Below are 27509 nucleotides of genomic sequence, written 5' to 3'. Positions count from 1 at the left end.
ATCCAACTAGTCACTCCTGGCCGGGGTACCCTGGGGGAGTGGGGACCCCTTCAATCAAGGGGTCCCCCCCCCCAGCCACCCAAGGGCCAGGGGTGAAGCCCGAGGCTGTCCCCCCCATCCAATGGGCTGCAGATGGGGAGGCTGATAGCCTTTGTTGTAAAAGAAAAGATATTGTTTTTAGTAGCAGTACTACAAGGCCCAGCAAGCCTCCCCCGCATGCTGGTACTTGGAGAACCACAAGTACCAGCATGCGACGGAAAAACGGGCCCGCTGGTACCTGTAGTACTACTACTAAAAAAATACCCAAAAAAAGACAAGACACACACACCGTGAAAGTATAATTTTATTACATACATACACACATACATACATACTTACCTTAAGTTCCCACGCAGGTCGGTCCTCTTCTCCAGTAGAATCCAAGGGGTACCTGTTGAAGAAATTATACTCACGAGATCCAGGGGTCCAGGCTCCTCGGGAAATCCAGGGGTAATCCACGTACTTGGAAAAAAAAAAAAAAAACGGTGTCCCGACCACGAACTGAAAGGGGACCCATGTTTGCACATGGGTCACCTTTCCACGAATGCCAGAAACCCACTCTGACTTCTGTCTAAGTGGGTTTCTTCAGCCAATCAGGGAGCGCCACGTTGTAGCACTCTCCTGATCAGCTGTGTGGTCCTGTCCTCACTGACAGGCAGCACACGGCAGTGTTACAATGTAGCGCCTATGCGCTACATTGTAACCAATGATGGGAACTTTCTGCCCTGCGGTTGACCTAAAGTGACGTCACCGCTGAGCAGAAAGTTCCCAGCATTGGTTACAATGGAGCGCATAGGCGCTACATTGTAACACTGCCGTGTGCTGCCTGTCAGTGAGGACAGGACCACACAGCTGATCAGGAGAGTGCTACAACGTGGCGCTCCCTGATTGGCTGAAGAAACCCACTTAGACAGAAGTCAGGGTGGGTTTCTGGCATTCGTGGAAAGGTGACCCATGTGCAAACATGGGTCCCCTTTCAGTTCGTGGTCGGGACACCGTTTTTTTTTTTTTCAAGTACGTGGATTACCCCTGGATTTCCCGAGGAGCCTGGACCCCTGGATCTCGTGAGTATAATTTCTTCAACAGGTACCCCTTGGATTCTACTGGAGAAGAGGATCGACCTGCGTGGGAACTTAAGGTAAGTATGTATGTATGTGTGTATGTATGTAATAAAATTATACTTTCACGGTGTGTGTGTCTTGTCTTTTTTTGGGTATTTTTTTAGTAGTAGTACTACAGGTACCAGCGGGCCAGTTTTTCCGCCGCATGCTGGTACTTGTGGTTCTCCAAGTACCAGCATGCGGGGGAGGCTTGCTGGGACTTGTAGTACTGCTACTAAAAACAATATCTTTTCTTTTACAACAAAGGCTATCAGCCCCCCCATCCGCAGCCCATTGGATGGGGGGGGACAGCCTCGGCTTCACCCCTGGCCCTTGGGTGGCTGGGGGGGGGGACCCCTTGATTGAAGGGGTCCCCACTCCCCCAGGGTACCCCGGCCAGGAGTGACTAGTTGGATTTTTGATGCCACGGCCGCAGGGCACTATATAAAAGTGACCCCCGGCTGTGGCATTATCTGTCCAGCTAGTGGAGCCCGGTGCTGGTTTTAAAAATACGGGGGACCCCTACTCTTTTTGTCCCCCGTATTTTTGGGACCAGGACCAGGCGCAGAGCCCGATGCTGGTTGCTTAAATATGGGGGAACCCCTGTCATTTTTCCCCCCATATTTTTGCAACCAGGATCGGCTCAAAGAGCCCGAGGCTGGTTATGCTTAGGAGGGGGGACCCCACGCATTTTTTTTTATTATTTTACAGTGTTTAATTAAAAAATAAAATAAAAATAAACCCCAGCACGGATCACACAGATCCGGCCGAGATTGATTGTAAAAAAAGTCGGCAGTGTTTTGCTAATCACTGCCGTAAAAATAGAAAAAAAACCACGAATGACATCGACATCGGAACAAAAGAAAAACCCGAATACGACAGCTTAGTAAATTAGTCGTAATCAATTCAAAAAGTTGCAGTTTTACACTTTCGATGTCATTCGTGATTGAACTTTGACCTGAAACGGGAAAATACGAATCTTAGTAAATTTACCCCATAGTCTGAGAAATGTTTCAAGCTCTTGATTCACTCTTTCAGTTTGACCGTTGGTTTGAGGGTGATACGCTGAGGAGAATTTCAACTTGACCTGAAGTGCTGAACAAAGACCTCTCCAAAACTTTGCCACGAACTGTACCCCACGGTCAGAGATGATTTCTGTCGGAAGTCCATGGAGACGAAAGATTTCACATAGAAATTGTTGAGCTAATTTGTTTGCTGATGGAAGACCGGAAAGAGGGACAAAATGAGCCATCTTAGAAAACCTATCGACTATTACCCAGATTGTATTGTAGCCACGGGAAGCAGGTAACTCGGAGATGAAGTCCATGGAAATATGGGACCAGGGTCGAGTTGGAATAGATAATGGCTGTAAACTCCCTGCTGGAGACTGTCGAGAAGTTTTATGCTGAGCACATTTGGAACATGATTGTACAAAATCTTGGATATCGGACCTCATATTAGGCCACCAATAGGTTCTCTGAAGATTCTTGTAAACTTTTAGAATGCCAGGATGCCCAAAGAACTGAGAAGCATGTACCCAAGTCAATGATTTTTTCCAAAGCTCGGGTGCTATACATATCTTGCCAGGAGGAGGAGTAGGATACGTCACTTGAGTGGTAGCAAAGGAGACAGGATGAAAGATGGGACGCTCTTCTTGAGAATTTCACTCTGTATCTGGAACCATGCAACGTGATAGAGCGCCAGCTTTCACATTTTGAGAATCAGGATGAAATGTAATTAGGAAGTTGAATCTAGAAAAAAATAAGGCCCACTGGGCCTGACGTGGGTTAAGACACTGAGCAGACTTTAGATACAACAAGTTTTTATGATCAGTAAGAATCGACACAGGAAACTTGGCTCCCTCTAGAAGATATCTCCATTCTTCTAGAGCTAACTTGAGCGCTAATAATTCTTGATCTCCAAAATAACCCACCCAAATCTAACTCTCTCTGCAAATGTTATATCTGCCCCCCCTACAGTGCACATGGTTTTGCCCAACTGCTAACAAATTTGCTGCTGTGATCAACTCTGAATTACCCCCATTGTCCTGCTGCAGAATACATTTGGAGCCAATTAGACGCCTCCGTGATGGTATACCCTGCAGTTCCTTCAAAAACTGTGTAAGTGCACCTACTGTGGATTAATTGCTGCTGTTTTGAAGGCAAAGGGTGGTCACACCAAATAACAATTTGATTTAGATTTCTCTTCTGTTAATTGACTTTGCATTTTGTGAATTGATAAAAAACAAACTATTAACACTTCTATTTTTTAAAGCATTCTTACCTTGCAGCATGTTTTCAACACCTGCCTAAAACTTTTGCAAAGTACTGTATATCTGTCAGGTAGGTGGTGTGGCTGTAGGTGGTAGTACTGTATATCTGTCAGGTAGGTAATTCCAGCTGCCACTGAGGAGGTGACATTCAGCAATTTAAGGGCACCAGAATGAAATTATGTTTTGAACACCCCCCAACCTAAAAACATTGTGGAACCCCTGTAATTGAGTAACAAAATCATTAAAAAGTACACAAGCAATCATTTTGGAGAAAATTGTACATGATTTAATAATTAAATGAGTTGTTCACAAGCCTTAGTAAGCAGAGCTTAGAACTGACATTCATAGCATTTGCACAGAGGCACTTTCCATGAGTGGAAATTTAATGTTCATCTATGTAAGCACATAGCAGTCAATAGGTTAATTGTACAGAGAGTGAATAAGATTTGCTTCCATTTTGTTATACTGTACATTTGTAAATGACCTTTATAGTCAATATAGCAATTACTTTATTTGATCAAACATATATATTAATAAAAAGCATTATCACAGTGTGAAAGAGAAGAGGCAGACGTGGGACACTGATAAATACATATAATATACTTAAGGAGTGATTCTAAGTCTCTCCCTCTATACCCCCTCTTTTCTGTCTCTCTGTCTGTCTCTCCCTTCTTCTGAATTTATACCATTTCCTGGGCATCTACTTTGCAAACCTACACACTCCATCCCGATACATCTCATTACTTTGTCTAACCTACCCAAATGAAAAGGATAAACCATCCAGGCTCTTCTCACTTTGGATACATTTACAGAACATAATCATGGCATAGACAACATATTTTAAGTCTATTATTTATTGCCAACTTGTGTAATAGCTACAGTCACTGTCACTTCTTTAGCAGGACAGAATTTATTAAACAAATATATTTTCCTTATTGTATTACCTGTAGCAGTTTGTTATTTGTATCTCTGTTTTGTTTTACCCTAAACAGAGAGATGAATATGATGAAATATATTATATTATATTATATTATACTATACAGTATGAGATATGCCTGTTGTACATATACATTATAGACACATGATGAGATGTAATCTGATTTGAATAAATATTATTATAGCAGCATATTTATGGCATCTTTCATCAGATTCCCTTTTTTTCCAATGCCTGAGATTTCCACAAGGGGAAGTATTATCCCACCATCAGTAACTATGATGCCAGCTACTTTGGTCATGCATCTGTCTTTGAAACAAATGTAAAATGTACTGACTTGGCAGATTGTACTTGTGTACTCGCTAACCAATTAATGATGGGATCTTTCACATTGACTTTAAAATCAATAGTCCTTTTGTTATTTTGGTATCAGTAGCCTAGTATTTAAAAGAGCTCCATTAATGACTTGGTGCTGTTTAACTGTTTCAGCAGGCTAGGGCAGAGCAGGGAAAAATATTACTGGAAAGACAAAGTAAAATATTTATTTGCATTCTGAAATTAGACATTTTATTTTGGTATAACATCTTTTATATACATAAAAACCTATGCAGACACTAGGGCGTAAATTTACTAAGGCGGGATTTTTTTTTAGGAATGGTGATGTTGCTCCTAGCAACCAATCAGATTCTACTTAACATTTATCTAGCTGCTTCTAGAAGATAAATAGATATAATCGTATTGGTTGCTATGGGCAACATCACCAGTTCCAAAAGACACTCCCACCTTAGTAAATTCACCCCTAATTGTAAACCTCATATCAGGTCTTCAGTTTAATTTACAGCATCCCATCTCAGTGGTAAAATTTTTTTTTTTTTTTGAATAGAACCTGTTCTTTGGTCATATTTGCATTTTTTTCTCCCCTGAGAGAGTTTCTTGAAGATGAGAAGCAGCTGATCTTTGTGGGGTGAGTGCTTCTCATTTTCAGGCCCCACGCCCACAACATAATGCTGCAAACCGCTGGCCCATCAAAAGGACACGGGGCCCAAGATGATGAATTCTCTGAGAACTGCATCATCATGCCAATTTCACTAGGAAGCAGGTAGGATGTGGTAGAGTAGGTAAGTATGCTTTTAGTAACAGTAATATTTTGTGTAAGCCCTATTGTGTAGGCCCACCCCTTACAAGGTTGGAACTGTTAGGAGGTATGGTGAAATGATAGATGGCTTCAGTGTCGGAATGGGGCATGAAGGGTCCAACGGGGGAATGCATTTGTAGAGGCCCATGTTTAGGGGTGTGGTCCGTCTCCAAAGGTTTGGCTAACCATTAGAGAGTGCATGGTCTGTGCCCCTTGATAAATATATACAGTAAATATTGCTAGTGCATGCATGATAATGTACTAGATTATTAACCATAATGCACTGAAGAAAATACAGTATTATGTGCAGTATAATGTAACATGAATAATGTATAATGTGAGTGCAGAGTCTGGAACCTGATCTCTAGAGGAGGCGGTGGGCCCCCGGGCAGTGGGGCCCACTGAGGGATTCCCCTGTACTCATGTGGGCCAGTCCAACCCTGGCTTCCATTTTGTCAATACTTTGCTGAAGCTGTGTTGCAAGTGAAACAGTTATGAAATATAAATATACATACACAGTGATGGACTGGGGCTCTACATCGGTTCCGGTATGAATGGTCGACCATGTTATGGTCGACAGTCATTAGGTCGACCACTATTGGTCGACATTTACATGGTCGACATGGATACATGGTCGACACATGAAAGGTCGACACATGAAAAGGTCGACATGTGTTTTTTTACTTTTTTTGGTGTCGTTTTTTGCGTAAAGTGACTGGGAACCCCAATTAGTGCACCGCGTCCCCTCGCATGGTGCCTTCGCTTCGCTCGGCACAGATTACCGTTCCAATCGTAGTCCACGTGGATCGTAAAGTATGGACGAGTTCCCCAAAAGAAAAAAAAGTTAAAAAACTCATGTCGACCTTTTCATGTGTCGACCTTTTATGTGTCGACCATTTTCATGGGTCGACCATGTGCCCATGTCAATGTCGACCAATAGTGGTCGACCTAATGACTGTCGACCATAACATGGTCGACCATGTGAACGGATACCCTCTACATCAGCCCTGGCATATTACGTGCAGAACAAGGTGGCTTGGTCATGGCTCATAGGGGCATGCCACAAGTCATCAGGGCCTGCCCTTGCAGCACAGCCCCATCTCTCTGTATGCTGGAAAGCCCAGCGCGAGCTGAGAGGTGGAGCAGCTTGTCCAGCCCTGTCTCTGTGTGCCATGCAGCTTAGCAGAGAGCCGTGAGGATGAGCTGCTTGGCCAGTCCCGCTCTCTCTATGGGGTATATGCAATTAGCGGCGAATTGCGGCAATTTTTCGGCCGTTTTTTAATTCGACACAATTCGACTGTCGAATTCCGGCAAGTGGGTGCCGGAATTCAACATATTAAAAAAAAAACGGATTCGACAGTCCTGCTGTCGAAAAACGGACGATTTGACGGATTTTGATCCGATTTTAAAAAAAACGAAAAAAAAAGGTAAAAAACCCGAAAAAAATTGCGTGGGGTCCCCCCTCCAAAGCATAACCAGCCTCGGGCTCTTCGAGCCGGTCCTGGTTCTAAAAATCCGGGGGGGGGAAATGACAGGGGATCCCCCGTATTTTTAAAACCAGCACCGGGCTCTGCGCCTGGTGCTGGTGCAAAAAATACGGGGGACAAAAAGAGTAGGGGTCCCCCGTATTTTTTACACCAGCATCGGGCTCCACTAGCTGGACAGATAATGCCACAGCCGGGGGTCAATTTTATACAGCGCCCTGCGGCCGTGGCATTAAATATCCAACTAGTCACCACTGGCCGGGGTACCCTGGGGGAGTGGGGATACCTTCAATCAAGGGGTCCCCCCCAGCCACCCAAGGGCCAGGGGTGAAGCCCAAGGCTGTCCCCCCATCCAAGGGCTGCGGATGGGGGGCTGATAGCCTTGAGAAAATTGAAAGAATATTGTTTTTTTTCCAGTAGTACTACAAGTCCCAGCAAGCCTCCCCCGCAAGCTGGTACTTGGAGAACCACAAGTATCAGCATGCGGGAGAAAAACGGGCCCGCTGGTACCTGTAGTTCTACTGAAAAAAAAATACCCAAATAAAAACAGGACACGCACACCGTGATAGTAAAACTTTATTCCACACATGTCGACACATACATACTTACCTATGTTCACACGCCGACCTCTATCCACTTGTCCAAGTAGAATCCACGTGTACCTGTGAATAAAATTATACTCACCTGATCCAGTGTCCAGATTATAATCCACGTACTTGGCAAAAAAAAAACCGAACACCCGGACCAAACGGATTGAAAGGGGTCCCATGTTTACACATGGGACCCCTTTCCACGAATGCCGGGACCCCACGTTACTGCTGTCACAGAAAGGTCCCTTCACCCAATCAGGAAGCGCTACTTCGTGGCACTCACCTGATTGGCTGTATGCGCGTCTGCTGGCAGACAGCGCATCGCACAGCTCCCTCCATTAGTTTCAATGGTGGGAACTTTGCCGTCAGCGGTGGGGTTACCCGCGGTCAGCCGCTGACCGCGGGTGACCTCACCGCTGACCGCAAAGTTCCCACCATTGAATATAATGGAGAGGCTTTGCGATGCGCTGTCTGACAGCTCAGACGCGCATTGCCAATCAGCAGAGTGCCAGGACGTTGCGCTCGCTGATTGGCTGGTGCTCAGGTGCTCGAAAGGGAGGGGTATTTCTAAGCAAGAAAAAAAGCCATTTGTTTCCCCCAGCACCCTGAATGATAACCGTAACCAGATTTAAATTCCACATAATAATAGAATTCAGAGATCTTCGTTACACATATTTGCGCAAATGTGTGAATAAGCCCCAAAGCCGCATCAAGGCGTCTCTGTATATTTGGGGTCCCTATCGCTATATCTAGGTGCAGGGTGTGGCACCCCAAAACACCAGCATAAGCCAGAAAGCCCAGCGTAGCATACCAGTGAAAAAACTATAGTGTTAATAAATTAGTATTTAGGAAGCCGAAGCTATAGAGAAAGTGATACAAAAATGAAATGCAATTAAAATAGAGAAATAGTGTTAAAAAATTAATAAGTGAAAAGTGTTAATAGAATGTAAGGGTATGCCACACTAAGGCCATCCAGCTCAGCCTGTCCAGAGGCACCACACCTCACACCTCCATTACCCCAATCTGGGCCTAAGATTAACCAGCAAGGAGCCACATGATAATGGCTCCTTACTACAATATGTCTAAGCTAAGAGCTACCTACCTTGGAGCAACCCCATAATGCTCCATGTGGCTGGGGGAAACAAATGGGTTTTTTTTTTTTCCAAAATAGACAAACCAAGTACCTAATCCCTTCTAATATAAATAGATATGCTATTACCAATAAAAAAACCACCCAAAAAAACATGTTTTTAAATTTTTTTATTAGATTCCGCCACCAAAGTGTGGCGGATTGAAAATGACGAATTTACTGTCTAAAAACACTGTTGTCGAATTTCCAAACTTCAATTGAATATACTTTTGGCGAATTGCCGCATTTGTACCATTGCAGAAATGTCAAATTTGACAAATGTCGAATTTCAAAAAGTCGAATTTGGAAAGTACGTTTTTTTGACGGAAAGTACTGAATTGCATTGTCGATTTTTTTTTTTTGGCGAAAAAGTCCAGTTTTTCGACAATTTCGGGAATTCGACCGCAATTGCATATACCCCTATGTGGCCAAACTGGCCCATCGGGCCAGTGACCCTTCTGGCAAGTGCCAGAAGTGCCAGTTGCCAAGTCCAGCCCTCTACATGCATACAACAGACAAGCACAGTACATTTTTTGACAAAACTCAACTTTAAGGTGACATAACAGGAAAAGCACCAGTCCTAATCTGTGGGCACGTTTGCTACAAACTCTAAATCAGGCTTTTTCAACCAGTGTGCCGTAGCACACTAGTGTGCTGCGACCAGTTGCAAGGTGTGCTGCGAAGCCAGAGCAGCTTTTTGCACCTTCAGAGTGAACTGTTGGCCGGGGCTCCTCTTAGAGGATCAGTCATACTCCGGCCATGACCTATGCCTTGGTGACGCGGTGGTGTGATATCATAAGTCACGGCCGCCGCGTCTCACCACTCAGCCAGCCTACACATCTTCCAGTTCCTGCCTGCATCCACCGCTTTTCTTGCCCACCCACATCTACACCTGCCCGACCGCCTGCTGCTCAGTATTCACAGCACTCCACTATGAACAACTCCCACCACTGAGGGACAGAGAGGAGGACAGCTGACCGATAGGGGCTAATATTTGTTATGTTATTTCTCCTGTGGGGAGCAATAGGATTTATGGGAGGAACAATGTGAATAATTCATGTGGGAAATAATAGGATTTATGTGGGGAGCAATGTGATTGTTTTTTCTGTGTGAATTTGTTTTTTACTGTGAGGGCCAATGTGTGTTTTTTTGTTTTTTTCTGTGGGGAACTGATGGTGTGCCTTGGCAATTTTAAAATATTGTTTGGTGTGCCGCGAGTAAAAAAAAGGTTGAAAATCACTGCTCTAAATGATATATCACCTTCTCTTTGTTCTTTTAGTGTCCTTTTCCAGAAATCAATGTTCTTGCATCTCCTTACATGAACAATATGAATAATAATAGACCCACATATTCCCCAGGACACAGTGAATTATTAAAGGCTTAACTTTCCGCAAACTATGGAAGTGGTTTTATTACCTTTTGTGAATACACTTTGAAAAGTACCTTGCTGTTCTTGTAATGTTTTTTAAGTCTGTGTAGGAAACTGTGAGCATTGTATACACCATTATATAGCAGCACTGAAAGCATTCCGGTATGTGCCTCAAACCTTCATACCTGAATAATTAAGATCAATCAAAACTAAGACTATAAAAAATTAATGACTTGCATTTGACACTATGGTAGCATTCAAAATATCACTCAGATGCTCAAAATCAATGAGTTCTGAATTATGTATACTGAGTAAGCCTAAGCGGGGCCTCATGTTATACCAGGTGACATGGCCAACTCAGGAAAATCATCACATATGAACAGTTTTTATATTTTAGCCTTATGAGCATTGCCCCATAAACTAAATGCGAGTGCAATGCCAGACTGTTCAAGGAATGCTAATGGGGGGGGTATACCCGTATTCTGAGTTGTATTTATCTATGCAACTGCACCGCAGCTTTCTTCTATCCGTGAGTGCAGCCACCATCCGTATCACCAGTATTTACACTTACCCCAAGTTAGCTGCAGGAGATTCAACTGGATTTTTCATCCAGTTTGCATGCACATGACTTGTGAGAACTCTGCCAACATGCCCATGACACACCCACTGAGTGGTTCTCTTACGTACGAATATCCTGATGCCTCCAAGTTAAATCCTAGTAATACCCAATCAGCGGCAGCAAAGAAAGAGCTGAATAGATTGTAAGTTTGCACGGATGTGCATGCAGCCCGTGACACACGCGCAGATTGCTAGATCTGGGCGTATTTCAACTTGCATGTGACTCATAATCAGGGCCATTGTATCTTGATAGTCAGAGCAAGCCCAGTTTATACCTGATGTTCACATGACTGTTTCTTGAATTGGGATGCATTCAGCATCCCAGCGGTTGGGATACTGGAAGTTATGTGACCAACGCCAGAATCCCAACACCACTCAGGAGACCGGCACCAGAACACCGACAGCTGACATCCAGAAGTTAAGTATCGGGGTTCTCCTTAGGATTGGTGCACAGGAGAGGGGAGGGGGAAGGGGGGAGGGATTGCCCAATCCTCCACCCCCCCCCCCCCCATAGATTTGCCCAAGCCACCACCCTCGGAGGGTTAGCCCTAGCACCACCGCTGGAGGTTTAAAGATAGGGTTAGGGTAGCGGTCGCGGGAGGGTAATAATATTTACCCCCTCCAAAGTCGAGATCTTCAATGATGGAATCAGGTGACCGCCAGCATCCTGACCGCCGGGATGCAATACCAAAACCCTTGTAATAGCAGTTTCCTATCTCCCACATAATGGCCCGGAGGTAATGCAGTGCGGGATGACTGGAGCTCCAATATTTCATCCGACCTTGTAAGTTTTTTGAAGCGGCAATCATTTACAAGGCAAAACCAACCAAACGTACGAGTTTGGCTGAAATCTTGGGGCTCCGGACAATTCGCACTTGCATAACATCCGGCCGATAATCCTTATAATAAGGTAACTGTGGAGACTCTTATTAATGGTAAGGAAGCCTTATCTCCTGTGAAGATGAATAACTTGTGTGACACTAGGCTATCATAGCTTGAATATTTTGAACATGTCTGATATCTGTACTTTAAGTATGGACAATGACAAAATAATGGGGGTAATTCCAAGTTGATCGCAGCAGGATTTTTGATAGCAACTGGGCAAAACCATGTGCACTGCAGGGGAGGCAGATATAACATGTGCAGAGAGAGTTAGATTTGGGTGGGGTGTGTTCAATCTGCAATCTAATTTGCAGTGTAAAAATAAAGCAGCCAGTATTTACCCTGCACAGAAACAATATAACCCAGCCAAATCTAACTCTTTCTGCATATGTTATATCTGCCTCCCCTGCAGTGCACATGGTTTTGCCCAGTTGCTATCAAAAATCCTGCTGCGATCAACTTGGAATTACCCCCCATATGTATATTTATATCATGACACAAAACAAAAATGTACAAAATATCTCCAATAACTCTAGTACTGTGGAACTGCTCTTGTTTCTGGAAAAAGATAAACTTACAAGATTATGATGTAAAGCTTGCACAGACTTTTGCCTGTAAATTTTTCTGCAATACAAAATAGGTTATGATTCAGAAAATAGCATTTGTATGGAAATACCTCATATTTGCTTTCCAAGCTCAAACAAATTCTAGACGATAAGCATACATGTTTTGTAAGTTTAGAGCCCAGATTTTCCTTTCTTATTGATTCTTATCTCCTACACATGTACCAGGTATATGTATGACTCACTTACATATTAAATAAGGAAACAGCAATCAGGCAAGCACATTGTAATACCAGGTAACTGTTCAACCAAAGCTGCTAGACATTTGCAGAAGATGTTAGTGATGAAAACTGGTTTATTGCCAATTGTGAGAAAAATATGTACTGTAACCCAGGGCCATCAAGAGATCTGTTGGGCTGTAGTTCCAGGGGGCATGGCTAAGCAGGGGGGCATGGCTAAGCAGGGGGCATCACTAAGCAGTGGCAAATGCAGGATTTCTAGAGGGGATTTTCAAATGCATTCCACAATCTTCCACTCTGCAGGACATTGGAGCAGGCACGGTAGTCTGGGGGCGCAGTAGAAGAACCTAGTAACGACCCTGGACATTAATATAAACATTGGTCTTTTTATACACTAGATACCGTATGGTATACAGTCTTATTAATTAACATTATAGATTGTCCATATTATAGGCTGTATCAAACATATTTAAATAATATAAATGTGCTAAGTGGTCAGGAAAAGGTTAAAGTTACAATAATAAATAAATGTACATAATAGAACCAGTACTGCACTTTCTAAGCACACATTCTCCCACATCATGGTAAGGCTCCTGTCTCTTCTCCTTCTCTACACTCTGGTCTAGCGCACTGATTGAGGACTCAGATCCACACACACAGCAAACTTGGTAGAAGTAGCTGCTATTACTGGGTATGTGCAGCAGCGCTGCTCTGTCCTTACACTGCATGATGTGGCAGCAGTTCTAGTAATTGTATTATATACCATTGCTATTGTCATAATTTGAGTCACTTGCAAAGAGGAGGGGGGTTTCCGGGCAATTGGAACACCCCCCTTCCTACGTTTGCCTATGGTAAGAAACGGGTGAATGTCCGCATTTTGCCGGAGAAGCTGCCTGATGGTACGAAGCGGTGCAACCATGCCATTTGGGAACATAGAGGGAGATGTATCTAATGATGGTGAAGTTGATCACCATGCTTCCACCTATCATTTTAAAGGAAAGTACTTTAATAATGTAAGCAAAAATCTGGTTGATACTGGCAAATTCTCCGCTTTTTAGAAGGTTTGTTACATTGCACACAGAATAACACTTCCTGGCAGGCCAGGGCCCCAGCCCCAGTTTGGGTACTTTTTATCTGTCCGCCACCTGCCATCTTGTACCCCTACTGCAATTCATAAAAACAGTATAATTGTACTAACTCCTTTTAATGAAAGCAAATGTCTGCTTATTATCAACTACAACAACTACACTATTACCTCTGCACCATTTTTTTTATAAACATCAATGCCAACCTCTACTCCCATCATGGAAGGAATTCAATTAACAGACCTCCAGAAGGGAGGGAGGTGAGGTGACATAGCGACAGTGTGTAAATACTGGCAACTGTATTGGAACTCGCCTCCCCTCCCCCCATGTGGCTAGGCTTCACTTATTGCTACACTTACTTCTGGGGGTATGAAAGCATCACCCCTAAGTAAAAAAAATCCTTTTGTGTCTAATTTTAGGAGACAGATCCAATTAGCAGTGAGGTTGCGATATACTAACACTATGCAGTTTATCCGGGTAGGATAAGCTTGCTTGTTTTTTGCTTATGCCCCTTAGAAGTGCACTCAAAAAACAAGTGAGATTTTCCTGCCATAGTAGCCAGATATTTGCACAGCCGCACATCATTTGACCCTCACTGCTACTTGAATCTGCCTCTAAATTTGAGGAGCAATAGGGTCATGTACAAGATACAAAATCTGACAGTCACAGTTTACCAAGCAGATGTGAGGAGCAGAGAGAGAGACACAATCCACATTTCAGTATAACTTTTCCCCTCAGTGTCTGCATGAAGATAAAAAAAAAACCTCAAACCTTTGTTATTTTGCTTCAGTAACAACACATCTATATATATTTTTCTGTCTTTTGGCTGTTTCTCTCAGCCTGTTTCCTCTCCCTCGCTGCTTCCTCTCATCTGTCGAGCTCCCTTTCAGTCAGTGTGGAGGCGGTGATGCTATAGGCTGACATATGGTCCTGTTCTGCTTCCACTGGGTTTCCCTCTGGTGCATCATTAGCATGCTCTACTAGGCAGGTCTGCATCACTGGAAAACAGGAGATCCTAATTCAGCACACAACATTGCATGAACTGAGCACACTACAACTGTACACAACTTCAGGCCGCAGGTAAGACCTATTTATTTTATGCCTTATCACTGTAACCTGCCATGGTGTTCTTGCTGGCGTTGGATGGGAGCTGTTTGATGACTCACTCATCATGTTAATATGTGCAGAATTTAGTGCCTCCTCGTTATCCATATCTGTTCCTGTGCAATGAGAGACAAATCAGATGTTTAATAGGACTGGAGGTGATGTCAGGGACAGTAGGTTTTTGTTTCTTGTGTGAGTGAAAAGCAATATGCAGCTTGCATGTAGAAAAATGGGTAAAGGTGACCTTGTTATTAAAACGTAGGTTTTACGTATATACTGCTTAATCCATGACGCATCACAGACCTTGATATCATAATTTAACCAACATCAATGTAAGAAGAAACAGAAAAGTGTTCTGCCATATAATGTAATATGGGGCAGATGTATTAAGCCTGGAGAAGTGATAAAGCAGTAATAAGTGCAAGGTGATAATGCACCAGCCAATCAGCTCCTAACTGTCAATTTAGATATTGGAGCTGATTGGCTGGTGCGTTATCACCTTGCACTTATCACTGCTTTATCACTTCTCCAGGCTTATATCTGCCCCAATATGCCCAGATGTGGCTGTGCAGTTACTGGATTGCATGTAACTTTTGTCATTCTCAGAGAGCAAGTTTTGTGTACTTTTTCTATGTACTGATGGAGCAGCATGTTCATGTATTTACATATAGAGATGATTTATGTCAGTGCCATCAGAGCATTTAAACAAAAAGTAATTTCTTACTACAATATATCACCTTGGGCCAAATACTACATAAATAATATAATAGGCAGTCAACAGGCAGTCTAAAGATACTGGCAGGGATGGTGGGGGGCACCAAAATGCTTTAAAGATGATGCTTTGGGAAAGCTTAAATTTTTTGTGTATTTGCTTTTTGGAACCTGTTTAAGCAAACTAGTCCCGTGAGCCCTCAAATCCTTAGAGAGGGCAACAAATGTTAAATAAAAACAGAAAATATACAACAAGCTACAGGTCTTGCCAGAAATGATAGGCAAAACAATGTTTTAAAAAATAATTTAATTAATTTCATTAATAGTCATAGAGCGGTATTCAAATGATATATCACACCCAAACTCCTTTCTAAAGTGATCCCAATTATCGTGCCTATCGCACCCATGGTAATCAGGTTTAGCTGCATAAGGGTTTAGGACTAGAGATGAGCGGGTTCGGTTCCTCTGAATCCGAACCCGCCCGAACTTCAGGTTTTTTACACGGGTCCGAGCAGGCTCGGATCTTCCCGCCTTGCTCGGCTAACCCGAGCGCGCCCGAACGTCATCATCACGCTGTCGGATTCTCGCGAGGCTCGGATTCTATCGCGAGACTCGGATTCTATATAAGGAGCCGCGCGTCGCCGCCATTTTCACACGTGCATTGAGAGTCATAGGGAGAGGACGTGGCTGGCGTCCTCTCCGTTTAGAGAAGAGAGAGACACAGTATTTTGGGGAGCATTATTAGGAGGAGTACTACTATACTGTATACTACTATACTACTTGCTGCTGAAGTGATATTTTATACTAGATTAGATAATAGATAGTGTGACTGTAAGTGTATTATCTGACTTGTGGGGGAGACACTGACAGTGGGGAGCAGTTAGAGTCTGAGAGCAGGACTCAGGAGTACATATAACGTACAGTGCACACTTTTGCTGCCAGAGTCAGTGCCACACTGCCATTGTTGTGACCACACTGACCACCAGTATAATAATATATTTTGAGATTGTCTGCTTAGGCCTCGGAGTACTAGTTGCAAGTTGCAACGTGACCTGAAGTGACCACCAGTTTAATAATCAATCACCACCAGTTTAATATATATATATATATATATATATATATATATAATTGTATATAATATATATATATATATATATATATATATATATATATAATATTGTATACCACCTACCCGTGGTTTTTTTTTTTTCAATTCTTCTTTATACATACTACTATAGTAGCTTACTGTAGCAGTCTGCGGTGCTGTGCTGACCTGACAGTGTCCAGCAGGTCCGTCATCAGTCATTACATAATAAATATATATAGTACCTGTCCGGCTGCAGTACTAGTGATATTATATTGATTTCATCTCATTATCAATAATTTATCATCCAGTCTAGACTCTATATTAGCAGCAGACACAGTACGTTAGTCCACGGCTGTAGCTACCTCTGTGTCGGCACTCGGCAGTCCATCCATAATTGTATACCACCTACCCGTGGTTTTTTTTTTTCTTTCTTCTTTGTACATACTACTATAGAGTATAGTAGCTTACTGTAGCAGTCTGCGGTGCTGCTGAGCTGACAGTGTCCAGCAGGTCCGTCATCAGTCATCATTACCTAATAAATATATTATCTACCTGTCCGGCTGCAGTACTAGTGATATTATATATACATACATATATATATATATTGATTTCATCTCATTATCAATCATCCAGTCTATATTAGCAGCAGACACAGTACGTTAGTCCACGGCTGTAGCTACCTCTGTGTCGGCACTCGGCAGTCCATCCATAATTGTATACCACCTACCCGTGGTTTTTTTTTTCTTTCTTCTTTGTACATACTACTATAGTATAGTAGCTTACTGTAGCAGTCTGCGGTGCTGCTGAGCTGACAGTGTCCAGCAGGTGCGTCATCAGTCATCATTACCTAATAAATATATTATCTACCTGTCCGGCTGCAGTACTAGTGATATTATATATACATACATATATATATATATTGATTTCATCTCATTATCAATCATCCAGTCTATATTAGCAGCAGACACAGTACGTTAGTCCACGGCTGTAGCTACCTCTGTGTCGGCACTCGGCAGTCCATCCATAATTGTATACCACCTACCCGTGGTTTTTTTTTTTCTTTCTTCTTTGTACATACTACTATAGTATAGTAGCTTACTGTAGCAGTCTGCGGTGCTGCTGAGCTGACAGTGTCCAGCAGGTCCGTCATCAGTCATCATTACCTAATAAATATATTATCTACCTGTCCGGCTGCAGTACTAGTGATATTATATATATATACATATATATATATTGATTTCATCTCATTATCAATCATCCAGTCTATATTAGCAGCAGACACAGTACGTTATTCCACGGCTGTAGCTACCTCTGTGTCGGCACTCGGCAGTCCATCCATAATTGTATACCACCTACCCGTGGTTTTTTTTTTCTTTCTTCTTTGTACATACTACTAGTATAGTATAGTAGCTTACTGTAGCAGTCTGCGGTGCTGCTGAGCTGACAGTGTCCAGCAGGTCCGTCATCAGTCATCATTACCTAATAAATATATTATCTACCTGTCCGGCTGCAGTACTAGTGATATTATATATACATACATATAAATATATTGATTTCATCTCATTATCAATCATCCAGTCTATATTAGCAGCAGACACAGTACGTTAGTCCACGGCTGTAGCTACCTCTGTGTCGGCACTCGGCAGTCCATCCATAATTGTATACCACCTACCCGTGGTTTTTTTTTTCTTTCTTCTTTGTACATACTACTATAGTATAGTAGCTTACTGTAGCAGTCTGCGGTGCTGCTGAGCTGACAGTGTCCAGCAGGTCCGTCATCAGTCATCATTACCTAATAAATATATTATCTACCTGTCCGGCTGCAGTACTAGTGATATTATATATACATACATATATATATATATATTGATTTCATCTCATTATCATCCAGTCTATATTAGCAGCAGACACAGTACGGTAGTCCACGGCTGTAGCTACCTCTGTGTCGGCACTCGGCAGTCCATCCATAAGTATACTAGTATCCATCCATCTCCATTGTTTACCTGAGGTGCCTTTTAGTTGTGCCTATTAAAATATGGAGAACAAAAATGTTGAGGTTCCAAAATTAGGGAAAGATCAAGATCCACTTCCACCTCGTGCTGAAGCTGCTGCCACTAGTCATGGCCGAGACGATGAAATGCCAGCAACGTCGTCTGCCAAGGCCGATGCCCAATGTCATAGTACAGAGCATGTCAAATCCAAAACACCAAATATCAGTAAAAAAAGGACTCCAAAACCTAAAATAAAATTGTCGGAGGAGAAGCGTAAACTTGCCAATATGCCATTTACCACACGGAGTGGCAAGGAACGGCTGAGGCCCTGGCCTATGTTCATGGCTAGTGGTTCAGCTTCACATGAGGATGGAAGCACTCAGCCTCTCGCTAGAAAACTGAAAAGACTCAAGCTGGCAAAAGCACTGCAAAGAACTGTGCGTTCTTCGAAATCCCAAATCCACAAGGAGAGTCCAATTGTGTCGGTTGCGATGCCTGACCTTCCCAACACTGGACGTGAAGAGCATGCGCCTTCCACCATTTGCACGCCCCCTGCAAGTGCTGGAAGGAGCACCCGCAGTCCAGTTCCTGATAGTCAGATTGAAGATGTCAATGTTGAAGTACACCAGGATGAGGAGGATATGGGTGTTGCTGGCGCTGGGGAGGAAATTGACCAGGAGGATTCTGATGGTGAGGTGGTTTGTTTAAGTCAGGCACCCGGGGAGACACCTGTTGTCCGTGGGAGGAATATGGCCGTTGACATGCCTGGTGAAAATACCAAAAAAATCAGCTCTTCAGTGTGGAGGTATTTCAACAGAAAAGCGGACAACAGGTGTCAAGCCGTGTGTTGCCTTTGTCAAGCTGTAATAAGTAGGGGTAAGGACATTAACCACCTCGGAACATCCTCCCTTATACGTCACCTGCAGCGCATTCATAATAAGTCAGTGACAAGTTCAAAAACTTTGGGCGACAGCGGAAGCAGTCCACTGACCAGTAAATCCCTTCCTCTTGTAACCAAGCTCACGCAAACCACCCCACCAACTCCCTCAGTGTCAATTTCCTCCTTCCCCAGGAATGCCAATAGTCCTGCAGGCCATGTCACTGGCAATTCTGACGAGTCCTCTCCTGCCTGGGATTCCTCCGATGCATCCTTGCGTGTAACGCCTACTGCTGCTGGCGCTGCTGTTGTTGCTGCTGGGAGTCGATGGTCATCCCAGAGGGGAAGTCGTAAGCCCACTTGTACTACTTCCAGTAAGCAATTGACTGTCCAACAGTCCTTTGCGAGGAAGATGAAATATCACAGCAGTCATCCTGCTGCAAAGCGGATAACTGAGGCCTTGACAACTATGTTGGTGTTAGACGTGCGTCCGGTATCCGCCGTTAGTTCACAGGGAACTAGACAATTTATTGAGGCAGTGTGCCCCCGTTACCAAATACCATCTAGGTTCCACTTCTCTAGGCAGGCGATACCGAGAATGTACACGGACGTCAGAAAAAGACTCACCAGTGTCCTAAAAAATGCAGTTGTACCCAATGTCCACTTAACCACGGACATGTGGACAAGTGGAGCAGGGCAGGGTCAGGACTATATGACTGTGACAGCCCACTGGGTAGATGTATGGACTCCCGCCGCAAGAACAGCAGCGGCGGCACCAGTAGCAGCATCTCGCAAACGCCAACTCTTTCCTACGCAGGCTACGCTTTGTATCACCGCTTTCCAGAATACGAACACAGCTGAAAACCTCTTACGGCAACTGAGGAAGATCATCGCGGAATGGCTTACCCCAATTGGACTCTCCTGTGGATTTGTGGCATCGGACAACGCCAGCAATATTGTGTGTGCATTAAATATGGGCAAATTCCAGCACGTCCCATGTTTTGCACATACCTTGAATTTGGTGGTGCAGAATTTTTTAAAAAACGACAGGGGCGTGCAAGAGATGCTGTCGGTGGCCAGAAGAATTGCTGGACACTTTCGGCGTACAGGCACCACGTACAGAAGACTGGAGCACCACCAAAAACTACTGAACCTGCCCTGCCATCATCTGAAGCAAGAAGTGGTAACGAGGTGGAATTCAACCCTCTATATGCTTCAGAGGTTGGAGGAGCAGCAAAAGGCCATTCAAGCCTATACAATTGAGCACGATATAGGAGGTGAAATGCACCTGTCTCAAGCGCAGTGGAGAATGATTTCAACGTTGTGCAAGGTTCTGATGCCCTTTGAACTTGCTACACGTGAAGTCAGTTCAGACACTGCCAGCCTGAGTCAGGTCATTCCCCTCATCAGGCTTTTGCAGAAGAAGCTGGAGACATTGAAGGAGGAGCTAACACGGAGCGATTCCGCTAGGCATGTGGGACTTGTGGATGGAGCCCTTAATTCGCTTAACAAGGATTCACGGGTGGTCAATCTGTTGAAATCAGAGCACTACATTTTGGCCACCGTGCTCGATCATAGATTTAAAGCCTACCTTGGATCTCTCTTTCCGGCAGACACAAGTCTGCTGGGGTTGAAAGACCTGCTGGTGACAAAATTGTCAAGTCAAGCGGAACGCGACCTGTCAACATCTCCTCCTTCACATTCTCCCGCAACTGGGGGTGCGAGGAAAAGGCTCAGAATTCCGAGCCCACCCGCTGGCGGTGATGCAGGGCAGTCTGGAGCGACTGCTGATGCTGACATCTGGTCCAGACTGAAGGACCTGACAACGATTACGGACATGTCGTCTACTGTCACTGCATATGATTCTCTCACCATTGAAAGAATGGTGGAGGATTATATGAGTGACCGCATCCAAGTAGGCACGTCACACAGTCCGTACTTATACTGGCAGGAAAAAGAGGCAATTTGGAGGCCCTTGCACAAACTGGCTTTATTCTACCTAAGTTGCCCTCCCACAAGTGTGTACTCCGAAAGAGTGTTTAGTGCCGCCGCTCACCTTGTCAGCAATCGGCGTACGAGGTTACATCCAGAAAATGTGGAGAAGATGATGTTCATTAAAATGAATTATAATCAATTCCTCCGTGGAGACATTGACCAGCAGCAATTGCCTCCAGAAAGTACACAGGGAGCTGAGATGGTGGATTCCAGTGGGGACGAATTGATAATCTGTGAGGAGGGGGATGTACACGGTGATATATCGGAGGATGATGATGAGGTGGACATCTTGCCTCTGTAGAGCCAGTTTGTGCAAGGAGAGATTAATTGCTTCTTTTTTGGTGGGGGTCCAAACCAACCCGTCATTTCAGTCACAGTCGTGTGGCAGACCCTGTCACTGAAATGATGGGTTGGTTAAAGTGTGCATGTCCTGTTTATACAACATAAGGGTGGGTGGGAGGGCCCAAGGACAATTCCATCTTGCACCTCTTTTTTCTTTAATTTTTCTTTGCGTCATGTGCTGTTTGTGGAATGTTTTTTGGAAGGGCCATCCTGCGTGACACTGCAGTGCCACTCCTAGATGGGCCCGGTGTTTGTGTCGGCCACTAGGGTCGCTTATCTTACTCACACAGCTACCTCATTGCGCCTCTTTTTTTCTTTGCGTCATGTGCTGTTTGGGGAGGGTTTTTTGGAAGGGCCATCCTGCGTGACACTGCAGTGCAACTCCTAGATGGGCCCGGTGTTTGTGTTGGCCACTAGGGTCGCTTATCTTACTCACACAGCTACCTCATTGCTCCTCTTTTTTTCTTTGCGTCATGTGCTGTTTGGGGAGTGTTTTTTGGAAGGGCCATCCTGCGTGACACTGCAGTGCCACTCCTAGATGGGCACGGTGTTTGTGTCGGCCAGTAGGGTCGCTTATCTTACTCACACAGCTACCTCATTGCGCCTATTTTTTTCTTTGCGTCATGTGCTGTTTGGGGAGGGTTTTTTGGAAGGGCCATCCTGCGTGACACTGCAGTGCCACTCCTAGATGGGCACGGTGTTTGTGTCGGCCACTAGGGTCGCTTATCTTACTCACACAGCTACCTCATTGCGCCTCTTTTTTTCTTTGCGTCATGTGCTGTTTGGGGAGGGTTTTTTGGAAGGGCCATCCTGCGTGACACTGCAGTGCCACTCCTAGATGGGCACGGTGTTTGTGTCGGCCACTAGGGTCGCTTATCTTACTCACACAGCTACCTCATTGCGCCTCTTTTTTTCTTTGCGTCATGTGCTGTTTGGGGAGTGTTTTTTGGAAGGGCCATCCTGCGTGACACTGCAGTGCCACTCCTAGATGGGCCCGGTGTTTGTGTCGGCCACTAGGGTCGCTTATCTTACTCACACAGCTACCTCATTGCGCCTCTTTTTTTCTTTGCGTCATGTGCTGTTTGGGGAGGGTTTTTTGGAAGGGCCATCCTGCGTGACACTGCAGTGCCACTCCTAGATGGGCCCGGTGTTTGTGTCGGCCACTAGGGTCGCTTATCTTACTCACACAGCTACCTCATTGCGCCTCTTTTTTTCTTTGCGTCATGTGCTGTTTGGGGAGTGTTTTTTGGAAGGGCCATCCTGCGTGACACTGCAGTGCCACTCCTAGATGGGCACGGTGTTTGTGTCGGCCACTAGGGTCGCTTAGCTTAGTCATCCAGCGACCTAGGTGCAAATTTTAGGACTAAAAATAATATTGTGAGGTGTGAGGTATTCAGAATAGACTGAAAATAAGTGGAAATTATGGTTTTTGAGGTTAATAATACTTTGGGATCAAAATGACCCCCAAATTCTATGATTTAAGCTGTTTTTTAGTGTTTTTTAAAAAAAAACACCCGAATCCAAAACACACCCGAATCCGACAAAAAAAATTCGGTGAGGTTTTGCCAAAACGCGGTCGAACCCAAAACACGGCCGCGGAACCGAACCCAAAACCAAAACACAAAACCCGAAAAATTTCAAGTACACACCTCTATTTAGGACACCTCACTACCCAGGGAGTAGTGAGCTGACCTCAGCTGTCAGCAGAAACAAAACGATGTGGAAGGGGGCGGAAAGAATTGAATACCGCCCAGTGTGTCTGTTTTAATGAAAATTCTGTAGTGCCTTTCAATACTTTAGCAATAAAAAGCCTGCCAAACCACTTGTGCACCACACTGCCTGTATATGGGTTTACCACTTGCACATTGACATGCACAGAGCTGAACTTTAGAAAGAACCATAAAACTAGACAACTGTCTTAGACACCAGCAATTTTTACACAAATATTTTATAACTGAACCTATATACAGTAATTATTGGGGCACTACACAGGTCTATACTGAGAAGATATTGTAAAGTGACCTGTGTTCAAATCACCACAGGACTGTAGAACTGCAGAAGTGTGTCATTACACAATGCAGTCATGCTGAACAAAGGCTGCAGAGGTACTTACTCTATAATAAACACTTCCTCTATATAAAGTGGATGACAATGATGTAATGTCCACCCATCCACATACAGCATACATCTACATCCCTCTTCTACAGCTTAAAGAACAATAAAAGAGTGTGCGGGTCTATAGGGGGGTACACACGGAGCGATAATCTAAGCAATCTGACTAGATTGCTTAGATTTTCAGCAAGATTGCTCCGTGTGTAGCCCTAACAGTGATAGCGATGCGCAGCCCCGCATCGCTATTGCTGGTGCTAGATTGGCCTGCATGCAGGCCAATCTAGCGGGTCGCTCACTTCACTCACTGGGTGAAATGAGCGCCCCCCCCGTCTCCCCCCACACGCTCAGCACAGATCGCGCTGTGCTGAGCGCCGGGAGAGATGTGTGCTGAGCGGTTCGCTCAGCACACATCTCTCCCGCATCGGGCCGTGAGTACTGGCCTTAAGACAGTGGGACAGTTGTTGGATACAAACATACAGTAAAGCAACAAAAAATGGGAGATTAAGCAACATAAGGGCCTATTGACTAGGCCTTGAACAAAGATAACGTGGACAGAGATAAAGAACCAGCCAATAAGCTCCTAACTACCATATCACAGGCTGGGTTTGAAAAATGACATAAGGAGCTGAATGGCTGGTACTTTATCTCTGTGCACTTTATCTCCATCTACAGCTTAGTAAATAGATCCCATAGTCCTGGAATTTTGGATTAAACATCAAAATTCTCCTAGGCCTGGCGACAAAGAAAGGGGCTAGTAGTGTGGCCAGTGTCTAAATAGACTCACTATTGGGCAAGGGCATATCCACCACTCCTATACCGTATGTGCTTCTTCAGGGGACTCATTGTCCATGATGACGGGTGTTCTGACACCCCAGTTGGGGTCAAGTGAGGTGGAGGTGTGGGCAGGGCTGCCATCAGAAATTATGGGGCCCGGAACTGACAAAATAGACAGGGCCCCTCCCTGCCCCCCAAAAAATTATTCTGTGCACTGCTCCACCCCTATGTGATGTCATACATTGTGACATTACATATAGGTGGAGCATTGCGGACCTACAGGAACAGTTCACAGAGAGCTGATATGTAGGGAAGGTTTGTTTTAAGAAGCCCGCTGTTTCACATCATGGTGCAGCTCTCCTGGTATTGGCAGTAGAAGGCAGGAGTGGGCTCCCCTCTCTGTAAGGGCCCGGTACACCAGACCCCACAGTCCCCCCCGATGGATGCCCTGGGTGTGGGCTCACATATCCCTAGGAGAGGACTTCTGTTGAAATACAGAAAATTAGCAGCATCAGGGACACTTTAGTCCAGGAGATGAGCAAGTGATAATGTATCAGCTTCATGAAGGTCCTTTCCACATTTGTATTCTACAACTAGATGGTACCTCTGGAGCCTGAGCATGAAACGCCTAAATTAGTGCTGAGGCAGTTTGCACAGGTTTGTGGAGAAAATTAATCAGGGGTTGATGGTCTGTATCATGCAGCACTGGATGCCCATAAATAAATTCATAAAACTTTTGACAATCAAAGACTAGAGCCAACTGTGCCTTTTGAATCTGAGCGTAACATGACTTAGGGGGACATTTACTAAGCAGTGATAAGAGCGGAAAAGTGATCCAGTGGAGAAGTTGCTCCATCAACCAATCAGCAGCTCTGTATAATTTTATAGTATGCAAATTATAGATGTTACTTCAGTGCTGATTGGATGCCATGGGCAACTTCTCCACTGGCTCACGTCTCCGCTCCTTTCACTGCTTAGCAAACGCCCCTTTTAGTCTGAATAAAGGACCTGGAACAAAACTTATGGGTTTGTTACGTCGGCAGGCAGACAACACCAAGACCATGCTGGAAGGCATTCAGCAGAAATCACAAGAGGAACATGCACATCAAACAATTGAGGCTGGAAATTCGGGTGAAAAACAGCAACAGCATGGCAGTTCAACCAACACCATTCAGCTATTACTTATTCCACAGTTCTGAGGCAGTGATGTGGTCTTATTAGAGCTTTGTTCAGATGCACAAGGTCAACTACCACAGGAGAAATTACGCCCATGCTAGTCAATGTGTAATGTAATGTTGTCCGTCATCCGCTTCAGGTTTGGACCAGCACCAGTGCGCAAAATTATTTGGCGTGACACAAGCATTGCAGAGTTTTTTGAAAGCAGGATATTTGTGGCGTTCATGGGAATGGCGACCACCACAGTTCACACAGCATGTTTGTTGCTGCACGTGTTGCTGGCCACATACATCAGACTGACTGTCTTCTAAACTCCATTACACTTTTATTGGACTGCATGCATATGTGAAAAGCAGTGTTAATTCCTTCTGACGTTATAAATGTGCATGAGTAAAATCATTATGAATTTTATACAAAATCCTGTCCATGATGAGCTCACTTGCTAATGAACCAGTCACATTACTTTCCTTTCTTTACTACTGGTTTCCATCTGACAGTTGTGATACTAGATCCTCTCAGAGGGGCACTGCACAGTAGTGTAAAAGCGTGGCTATCCATTACAGCATTTGTCACTGTTGAGCATGTCTCATCAAACTTTTTTAATAGTGTTTCTGGATCCTCCTCATCTTTCCCCTCTGAAAAGACAAATGTGTCTGTCTTATCAACAGTTTTAGCCCCAGTAAGGTTTAGCAAGGTCAGATTGGCCCACAGGGGAACAGGGGAAATCCTTGGTTGGCCCCACTGACTGAGGGCCCACCTCCTCTATTGATCAGGTTCTAGACTGTGCACTGGAATTATACATTATACATGTTACATTATACTTCACATGACTATGGTGTATACATGTCTTGCTGCTGTACTTTATCATGCATGCACTATCAGTAGATATATTGTATATATATATATACTGTTTATATGAGATGTTTTATATATATATATATATATATATATATATATGTATCTTTAAATCATCCGGCACTCCTGATATGGGAAAAAACAGTAACCTGAGTGCCCGTGCTATGTTTGAATAGTCCCTCTATTGCTGAATTAGCAAATGGCACGTCACTCCAGGTCACTGAAAAAAGGATTTTTAATAGTCCATGACAAATTACATGGTCAAGCAATAGTTAAATGTGCAGCATCGCAAATTCTCAACGGCTCGTTTCAAGACCTAGTCTCGTCTTCAGGATTTATTGCCTCTGCTTGTGTGTTACATGGCTGAAAAGAGCATAAAGTGTTGCAGAAAGCAGAGTGAGAAAAATATATATATGAGACTGTTTTATATATATATATACACACATATATATATATGAGATATATATTTGTGTGTATGTAGATATGTGTGTGTGTGTATATATATATATATATATATATGAGATATACATGAGGTGCTACCCTGCTTAGACCTTTAGTGCCACGCACAAAGTAAAAGAATGCAGGTACACTATTCAAACATTATTAATTAAAGTTGAAATACATTTTGCAATATATTTTTCAATTAAATAGTCTTTTTTGCATACTCTTGGCCAAGGTTATGGGCTTACCCCCCATGTCCAGGTAACCTCATCATCGGGTAAGTCCTGCCCATTCTAAGGTTTCAAGTCACCCCCTAAGCAACCCAAGCAAACCACCCCAAGGCAACGCATTAGTGAGAGATAGCAAGTGAAGTGTTAAGGGCCGTATTCACGGCCAGATTTGGGGAGAGATGTGTGCTGAGCGAATCATTCAGCACACATCTCTCCCCCCGCTCAGCACAACGCTATGTGTGCTGAGCGTGCGGGGGGAGACGAGGGGGGTGCTCATTTCACCCAGCGGGTAAAATGAGCGACCCGCTAGATTGAGCCTGCATGCAGGCCAATCTAGCACCAGCGATAGCGATGCTTGGGACCGCGCATCACTAT

General features: G+C 44.1%; 1 protein-coding gene across 2 annotated transcripts in view; it reads left to right on the top strand.

Annotated features, from left to right (window-relative positions):
* Nucleotides 1–14355: 14355 nt before the first annotated feature.
* SV2B (synaptic vesicle glycoprotein 2B) overlaps nt 14356–27509 on the top strand; it is a 348297-nt gene continuing 335143 nt past the window's right edge. For both annotated transcript variants that reach the window (XM_063925737.1, XM_063925736.1), the window contains exon 1: nt 14356–14519. The gene's annotated coding sequence lies outside the window, so the exon portion shown is untranslated. The remainder of the gene's footprint in view (nt 14520–27509) is intronic.

This window comes from Pseudophryne corroboree, chromosome 6 (assembly GCF_028390025.1).
Source record: "Pseudophryne corroboree isolate aPseCor3 chromosome 6, aPseCor3.hap2, whole genome shotgun sequence".
Taxonomy (NCBI): Eukaryota; Metazoa; Chordata; class Amphibia; order Anura; family Myobatrachidae; genus Pseudophryne; species Pseudophryne corroboree.
Note: the sequence above shows the minus strand (reverse complement) of the source record. Positions and strands in the feature narration are given on the sequence as shown.